Genomic DNA, 9518 nt, shown 5'->3' with positions numbered 1-9518 from the left:
CTCCCCCCAACCCGCTGCCTCATCTCCCAACCCAGGGCTAATTTTGTCAGTTCCCAACACCCTGAAAGTTTTACAACAAATTCTTGCCGGCAAATTTTTTAAAATTTTATTTACCTTTATTATGTTATGTTAGTCACCATAGAGTACAGCATTAGTTTTTGATGTGGTGATCCATGGTTCATTGTTTCCCTATAATACCCAGTGCTCGATGCAAACACACCCATGGGGATGGGCTAACCCATCCCCCCACCCCTCCCCTCTAAAACCCTCAGATTGTTTCTCAGAGTCTATAGTCTCTCATGGTTCATCTTCCCCTCCAATTTCACCCCTTCATTTTTCCTTTCCTTCTCCTAATGTCCTCCCTGCTATTCCTTATGTTCCACAAATAAGTGAAACCACAGGATAATTGACTTTCTCTCCTTGACTCATTTCACTTAGCATAGTCTCCTCCAGTCCCATCCATGTTGAGGTAAAAGTTGGGTATTCATTCTTTCTGATGGCTGAGTAATATTCCATTGTATATATGGACCACATTTTTATCCATTCATCTGTTGAAGGGCTTCTCAGCTCTTTCCACAGTTTGGCTATTGCTGACATTGCTGCTATGAACATTGGGGTGCACGTGGCCTTTCTTTTCACTACATCTGTGTCTTTGGGGTAAATACCCAGGAGTGCAATTGCTGAGTCATAGGGTAGCTCTATTTTTAACTTTCTGAGGAACCTCCACACTGTTTTCCAAAGTGGCTGTACCAACTTGCATATCCACCAACAGTGTAAGAGGGTTCCCCTTTCTCCACAACCTCTCCAACATTTGTTGTTTCTTGCCTTGTCCATTTTTGCCATTCTAACTGGTGTAAGGTGGTATCTCAATGTGGTTTTGATTTGAATTTCCCTGATGGCTAATGACGATGAACATTTTTTCATGTGTCTGTTAGCCATTTGTATATCTTCTTTGGAAAGGCGTCTTTTCATGTCTTCTGCCCATTTTTTGACTTACTTGTTGTTTGGGTGTTGAGTTTGAAGTTCTTTATAGATCTTGGATACCAGCCCTTTGTCTATAGTGTCATTTGCAAATATCTTCTCCCATTCTGAGGGTTGCCTCTTTGTTTTGTTGACTGTTTCCTTTGCTGTGTAGAAGCTTTTTATCTTGATGAAGTCCCAAAAGTTCATTTTCGCTTTTGTTTCACCTGCCTTTGGAGATGTATCTTGAAAGAAGTTGCTGTGGCTGATGTCAAAGAGCTAACAGCCTATGTTCTTCTCTAGGACTTTGATGGATTCCTGTCTCATATTGAGGTCTTTCATCCATTTTGAGTTTGTCTTTGTGTATGGTGTTAAAGAATGGTCGAGTTTCATTCTTCTATATATAGCTGTCCAATTTTCCCAGCACCATTTATTGAAGAGACTCTCTTTTTTCCATTGCATAGTTTTTCCTGCTTTGTTAAAGATTATTTGACCATAGAGTTGAGGGTCCATATCTGGGCTCTCTATTCTGTTCCATTGGTCTATATGTTCTTGCAGACAAATTTTAAGAATTCCACTAAAGCCTTTCTCCTTATCTGTGATCTGTGTTTCAGAAGCAAGAGGTTATGAGATTTAGTGTGAATCATGGCTTTGCCACTTACCAGCACTTTGACCTTCAACAAAATGATTAATCTCTCCAATTCTCTTCTCAGCCTTGGGCTTGACAGATACCACAAGAGTAGCTATAACAATGGACTGAGATTAACTGTGACAAGGGCCTAGCTTTGGCTACCAAGCTTATATCTGATAGTTTCCAGACATTGTTCTTCCCAGAGTTTTTCAGGTACCTATTGAGTCCACAACTATTGAACTAATTGATTCAGACATAAAATATTACAGCTGGAAGTGTTTGGGAAGAGTTCTCAACAGAAGAGTCAGTGTTCTTAGTCTGATAATAAATCTTCAAGGGGCCTCTGGGAATAAGCAACACTCACTATATCTACTCATGAGTAGATCTCACTGTAGTTGCCAGGCCTCCTGGTTTTCTAGGAGTGCTACCAATATTTTGTAATAGAACAAGTACACTCAGAGGGGTGGGATTTCTGTTCATCTAGATTAATTCTGGCTACAATGTTTTTGTACATCTTCTTACCCTTGATACTGACCCAAGTCTTCTTGGGTTGTTCTATTTCATCAAACTTTAGAAACATCTTCCTCTTTCCCTCTGCTGCCTCTGATTTGAAGCTCTCAAATTCTTTGTATAGTTTGAAATCTAATCAGGGTAGGATCAGAGCCTGGTAGGGTACTTCCCAGCTACAGTGTGATTACAAAGACTTGGGATGGTAGAATCCACACAAGGAAAAGTAGTCACTTCAGGTCTCCACACAGTTCCAGCAGGGTCAGAAAAGACCCCGGTCTCTGCCTCTCACACTCTAAGGAATTCTGCACATCCCTGCAGGGATAAAAGAGCCAATCATAACTTGGTTGATAAGTTTCAAATTTGTTCAACTGACTACTTGGAGGTTGTGTTTGTATGTGTGTGTTTAGCTTTTTAACCATGTCTGTCTCCAATGACACAATCATTCTTTATTCTCAAAGTAGCACCTTTCGGTATATAAATAGTGTGACCCACTCTTCTACAAATTTACCCCACCCCCTTCTCTGCTCTCTGGAAAGATCTGACTCTACCATTCACTTAAAAATTTATTACCCAAATCTCCTCTTCCCTAATATGCATATAAAAACAAGGTGTCATTCTATTCAGGCAAAACTTAATTGTTTGAAATATAAAGAAAGTAAATTTCAGCAAACCAGGAGAGTCTGGAAAGGAGGGGATATGCTTTAAAAAGGATAAAAACTGAATTAAGAATCAGGAAGCCTTATTCTAGTCCTTGCCTCTCTGATTGCCCTGTGGTAAGAAGTCACAGCTTCCCTATTCATCCATTCTCTTTGGCACTATTATGGGATGAGATCATAAAACCTGTCAGGTTCCTGTCTAGTTCGAACATCAAGGAGCCACGGGGAAAATGTGATTTTCCTTATATCGATTCTATTTCTTTTTCTTCGCCAACCAAAGACATCCCCTCTCCATCCTTAGCAGCTGATTTGTTGAACTCCCTCCTTCAACATGCAGCCATCTACAAGAGAACACTTGAGAAATATAACCCACCTCAAGAAGTCATTCAGGCCAAGATGGAAGAGAAGGCCTGCACAGACTGGATACCCTTTAAGAACAGGATGCTAATTGCAAGCACATTGATAATTCCTTTCTTTTTTGCGCACAGAGGCTTCTGCTCAGCTGAGCAGCCAGGAGTGTGGTCACAGTGCTGCTCTGTCAGGGGAACAGGTGATAGAGATACCTGCCTCACTGCTCACCACTGATAGGGGACCACTGGCCACAGGGTGGTTGACTATACACCTGGGGAGCTATAATAAGGCTGCACAGAGCATCTGGACACATTCTTCCTCCTCCTGAGGAGGAGGACACCTGGGGCCCCACACAGTGATGTTGAAGGGCCAAAGCCTGGGGTACCTCTTTGCCTGGGAGGTTTCCTGAGGGTGAGTGCACCCCTCCAAGTGGACATAGTCACAAGCAGAATCCCATGGGCATGTTGGGCTTGTTGAATGGGGAGACAGCTGGAAAAGAGGGAACCCAGCCCTCTGTCAGCATGGAAGGCAGCTGGCTGGGCACCCTGCCAGCTTCTGCAGAACCAAGACCTACCCCCCATACCTCAGCCCACTTCACCACTCCCTGCCTACAACTATCTCCCTTATTGAACCTATGTCCAGAAATGCTCCTTCGTCTGCTGCAGCCAAGGGTAAAGGTGAAACACTTAAATTACATTTTGTCAAGAAATAAGATGCTTAAAGGTGTCTCTCAGCCCATCTGCTGCTGGATTTAGGTCATAAGGTTCAGTCATAAATGCCCATGGGGGCTGGGTTTTCAGTGCTAAGAAAACACGTGCCATCTGGTTGAATAGCTACACCATGAACCTAGGACTCTCCTGAAAGCAGTATTCCCAAAGTCCCCTCCCACCCCAGTTCTAGTCTCTCACCCCCATATCCCCACTGCAGTGAAAAATTAGAGTCCACTGCCCTGGAATAGCAGAAAAGAAAATTCTGGGCTGCTCCTCCTTCCATTAAAAACATGAGTCTCACTATTGGGTCACCTCGGGCTTTATTTGCCAGACTATGGAAATGGATTTTCCTGACTTGCATCATTTGTTGTAATTGTGTCAGGTATATTTAGTTTACCATCCTCCCTGGTTTCCTGTCTTGTGCCCATTCTACTTACCTTTTGTTGCTTGAAACTTCACTACAACTTCTTGTGAGTGACAGGCTGTGTTAAGATGTCACCCCCAGGGTCAGTATGACTGACCTCTTTCTTTCAGGAGAAAACCATGCAGAATTATATATAACAAATCTTATGTACTAGTAACTCTGTCCTGCAATGCTGACCTATTCTTCTGGAAAATGTAAAGGTTTCAACATCTTGCTTCAATAAATCACTTGCTCTGCACTACTCTATATGTCTTGTTATTATCCCACAGTCTCCATCCTTGAGTTGGGGTGGTCTTGGTCATGAAGTGGCCATTGTGTGTTGTCAATAGCAAATTTCAGAGACTAAGTGTCCAGTTAGTGTCGGGAGCCATGAGCAACAAAGGGGTTAATCGGGTAGAGCAAAGGCTCCCTGATCCCTTTGAACCATGGCCACCTAACTGCCCCCATACAAAAACATGTTGTACTGGCTAGCCTGAGTTGTATATAGGCCAAGAAAACCACAGTGTTATTAATAGACCCTGAAAGATAGCGCACCTGGCCCTTTAAAGGCATACCGCGTAAACAAAACTGGGAAGAAACTATGCGCTTGAGGAATCTGGCCTTGAATCAGAAACACGGGACGGAGCCAGGAGAAGGGCAGGGAGGAACCTGTGGAACTTGTTTATGTCTTATTGTTATGTAACCTAAGCCTATATAAAGTGTGTGAGAAAGAATAAAGTTGTTGCTCGCGGCATCCCCACGGGCAACCCTCCTGTTCCCATACTTTTATGTTTCATTCTCTTACCCTCACCCCTGTTCGACCTTGCACGCGGGCCGTGGCAAGTGGCGCCCGAACAGGGACCTGAGCACATGAAAGAGGATCCTGGACACTGACGTCGCAAACATTCAGGTAAGAGAACCGGTCGTTTAACCGGCACGACAGGAGTAAGAAATTATGGGACAAAGTCAGTCCGCTAGTCATGCATATTTTCTGCGGACCCTGCAGGTTTTATTGGCAGAGAGAGGGCATAAGGTGTCTTCCTCCACACTGCAGGAATTTTTCAGGAACATAAAAGATTTGTGCCCTTGGTTCCCACTAGAAGGAACAACAAACCCAGAGGATTGGAGACGGGTGGGCCAAGAGATGAAAAATCAAATAAAGTTGCGGGGCTCCGGTGCCTTGCCGCCCAATACAATGGGCCTCTGGTCTCATATTTGTGAAATCCTGGAGCCACAACAAAAAATTGAGCTGATATCTTTAAAATCATGGGTTGAAGATGAGGAAAAAGATCTTATTAAAGTACCCCTGACTCCCACTGGGGTATCCTCTTTTGAGATCCTGGGCAATGATGCTAACATACCCACCCAGGATCCTTTCCCTCCTCCACCACCTCCTATACCCTTGGCGGGGAAAGCCCCTAAGGCTCAGAGTGGTGGGGATGAATTTGGCAACGATGATGTTTATCTTGATGATGACCCCATTCTGACTATGCCCACATCGTTGAAATTGGTCCTGCCTGCAGTCACAACCTCTGGTCAAGGGATCAATTCTGTGACTAAGTGTACTCAAACTAGCACGCTGCAGGCTTTTCCCATTATGACCAATCAGCAGAGCGCTGCCAAGTCCTCTGTATCCAACATTAGCCCTTTACAGAGAACTTTACTAACAGCGCAGCAAGCGGGAGAAGACGTGGGAGAATTTAATGCCTACCCAGTAATCTTACAGGGAGGCCAACGGACATATACTGCCTTAAATTTTAAAATGTTAAAAGACTTAAAGGCTGCCTGTAATCAATACGGGGCCACTGCTCCCTTTACCCTATCCATGATAGAGAACCTTACCAGAGAAGCTCTTTGCCCGGGAGATTGGAAGGTTGTTGCCCGGGCTTGCCTTAGTGGGGGAGATTATTTGTTATGGAAGGCCGAATTCGAGGAAAAGTGTAACAATCTGGCTATCTATAACAGAAGGACCCAAATCCCTGTCACATATGAGATGTTAGCTGGTACTGGAGCTTATTATGAAGTGGGTAACCAAATACATTTCCCTGAGATTGCCTATGTTCAAATCAATGAGGCTGTTTTGACTGCATGGAAAAAGTTACCGACCACTGGCACAAGGACAGAGGAATTATCTAATATAAGACAGGGGCCCGATGAACGCTATCAAGACTTTGTTTCACGGCTATTACAAGCCGTAAGTAGAATTGTTGTAGACGGAGAGGCAGGAACTATTATAGTGAAGCAGCTAGCCTTTGAGAATGCCAATTCAGCATGCCAAGCGGCCATAAGGCCTTGGAAGTCCACGGGCACCCTTGAGGATTTTTTGCGGCTGTGTGCAGACATTGGTCCCAGTTATGTACAAGGGATGACTTTAGCAGCGGCCCTTCGAGGAATTCCTCCGCAGCAGCTACATACACAACTTCTTAAAAAACAAAAGGGAAAGTTCCCAATGAATTCTAAAGCTCGCATGCCCTGCTTTCTATGCGGGGAACTTGGACACTTTCGTAATGAATGCCCTAAGGGCTCAAGACAAGCCCCATCTTTCAACTTTCCCTCGGGGAACCCCCCTAATAAGCCACAGCCACCTTCTGTGTGTCCCAGGTGTATGCGGGGACGGCACTGGGCCAATGAGTGTCGATCAAAAACTGACCGCCTTGGCCACCCCCTGCAGCAGGGAAACTCCCAACGGGGCTTCCCGCAGCCCCACCAAACAATAGCGGCAATGCTCTCCCCCTCATCTCTGAGGTCAGAGCCAACACGGCAGACCTCCCTGGGATTGAATCCCTTCACCGAGGCACCCCAGCCAGTGCAGGATTAGATCTGGCCCCAAACAGCTCTGTTTATTTAGAAGCTGGCATGCCCCCTCAACCAATAAGTACAGGGATATGGGGACCTCTCCCCCCAAACACATGGGGCTTACTATTAAGTAGATCTAGTTAGACCCTGAAGGGCTTAATGGTATATCCAGAATTTTGTGCAAATTTTCACATCACTCATACAACAGGTATTCCTTATAATTCTCAAGGTCAGGCCATTGTCGAAAGAGCCCATTCCACCCTCAAAATGTACCTCAAAAAACTAAAAGAGGGGGAAATACTACAGGGGAAAATAAAATATTCACCTCACTTACACCTTTCATTAGTACTCTTTGTTTTAAATTTTTTGAATGTTGACTCGGTTGGCCACACTGCCGCCGAACGTTTTTGGCAGCCTGAGCAGGCTCCCCTCCTCTATGCAAAGTGGCGTGACCCCGCCACCGCGGAGTGGAGGGGACCTGACCCGGTCCTACGCCAGGGCCGAGGATGTGCTTGTATCTTTCCCCAGGATGAGGAGACGCCACGCTGGCTCCCGCTCCGATGCGTCCGCATTGTCCGTGATGGTTTGCAGAATGAGGCGGCTCCAGATCCGCTCGAGGACGAGGAGACGCCCCGCCTCGGATCAGAGGAAAATAACATGCGGAGACATCAAAGCCCTGACCGCTCGGGCTGAGGCCACCGTGCGTGAGTCGGGCCAGCCAGTCACGGCTGTTGCCCTTTTCCTTGCCATGCTATCACTTTTAACCCTTGACTCTGCCCAGGCCTCTCCTTACTGGGCTTTTGTCCCGGATCCTCCTACCGCGAGGGCGGTCACCTGGAAGGATCCCTCACCTACGGTGTTTACTAACTTCACAGACATTTTTGATGGGCCTGAGATTTCCGGCCTCACTCATGCTGTGGCACCTTTTAACTGGACCAGCCTGGCTTCTGCCCCCCCATTTGTTTCCAGGCCATCGATGGCCCTGAGGCGCCCCATTATGGATGCGTGGTCACTTCACCAGTCTCCCGAAGAATCCGCTCTTGGTTTGGAACTGAGCCACCCAGAGGAGACACTTTGACACCTCATGTAATGGTGGAGAATTGGGACATCAACGAGGTTGTCCTTCAACATCGACGGCCCCTGCCTGTTGGCCGTTTCGGACCCGCTTCCAGATCCCTTGAGACCCCATACCTTGACTATCCCCTCTGTAAATCTGACCTAACGTGGAAAACCTATGGACCCTCTTGGAAAACCTGCGTTCATCACAACCCAGAGATTGTGACTCCCCATGGCATACCTGACACTTATATAATTGACTGGTCAAAAGACGGGGATCTCCCTTTGCCGCCGCTCCCCCCCGCTTTCAGAATATGGGCCATACGACCACAATAATTCTGCTCCCGGGGGACTGCTATCACTGGGGAGGATGAGACACCCGGACTTATGGAAAATTGTTGCAGCCATGAGAGATGTTAAAACTAATTCACCCCTTTTCCCTGGCTTCCCCACGGGCCCATTGACATTTCAAATTCAGGCATGTCTTTCCCCACCGTTTCTGTTTGTGGTGGGGGACGGATCCATGGTGCCCGAGGTTAAGGCCAATAGAACCCTTTACAAAATAACTTGTGAGGAATGTTATCTCACCAACTGTTTGCCTTTACCTAGCGCCCCAAATCCAACAAAGAAGGTTTTCCTAGCCATGCAGCCCCCTTATCTAATGATGCCTGTAGAGGTGGGGGGGCCCTGGTATAGAGATTATGGCTACCAATTTGCACAAGAACTGGAAGGCCTACTTAGTCGGGGGCGACGTTTCCTAGGCCTCCTGATAGCCGGCATCACTGCCTTGGTGTCTTTGATAGCATCAGCTACTGTCTCCACGGTGGCACTGTCCCAGGGCATACATACTGCCGCTCATGTAAATAACTTGGCTCATAATGTCTCCCAGACCCTTGCTACACAAGGAAGTATAGATAGAAAAATTTTGGCTCGCCTAGATGGTTTAGAGCAGGCGGTCGAATATTTGGGCACCCAATATTCATTGTTACATACTCGTTTGTCCTTTGTGTGCCACGGAGGGTATGGTTCCATTTGTGTGACCCCCCTGAAAGCTGACAATGTCTCCTGGGAAACGGTGCAGAGGCACTTGCAAGGTATCTGGCATGAGACAAATGTAAGCCTAGATCTGTTTCAATTGCAAGAACAAATAAACAATATAGCCTCCTCCCATCTGCATGTAGTCACCCCCGGAGACATGGCACAATCCTTTCTACAAAAGCTACAGGGGTTTAACCCCTTTAATATCCTCCAACATTCCTTTTGGATTATGTGTGCTCTGGTTGTAGGGGTAACCTTATTACTCTGCTTATGGTGTGCTTGGAGTCGCTGTCTGTTTGCTTTCATGGCTAGTACCCAAGCAAATGTACACATGTTGCGTTTAAAGATAAAAGGGGGATATGTCGGGAGCCATGAGCAACAAAGGGGTTAATCGGGTAGAGCAAAGG

The sequence above is a fragment of the Callorhinus ursinus genome, unplaced genomic scaffold (genome assembly GCF_003265705.2).
Source record: "Callorhinus ursinus isolate GAN/ISIS: 27379988/994484 unplaced genomic scaffold, GSC_fseal_2.0 scaffold51, whole genome shotgun sequence".
Lineage (NCBI taxonomy): Eukaryota > Metazoa > Chordata > Mammalia > Carnivora > Otariidae > Callorhinus > Callorhinus ursinus.
The sequence above is the reverse complement of the archived record's forward strand: the minus strand, read 5'-3'. Positions refer to the sequence as shown.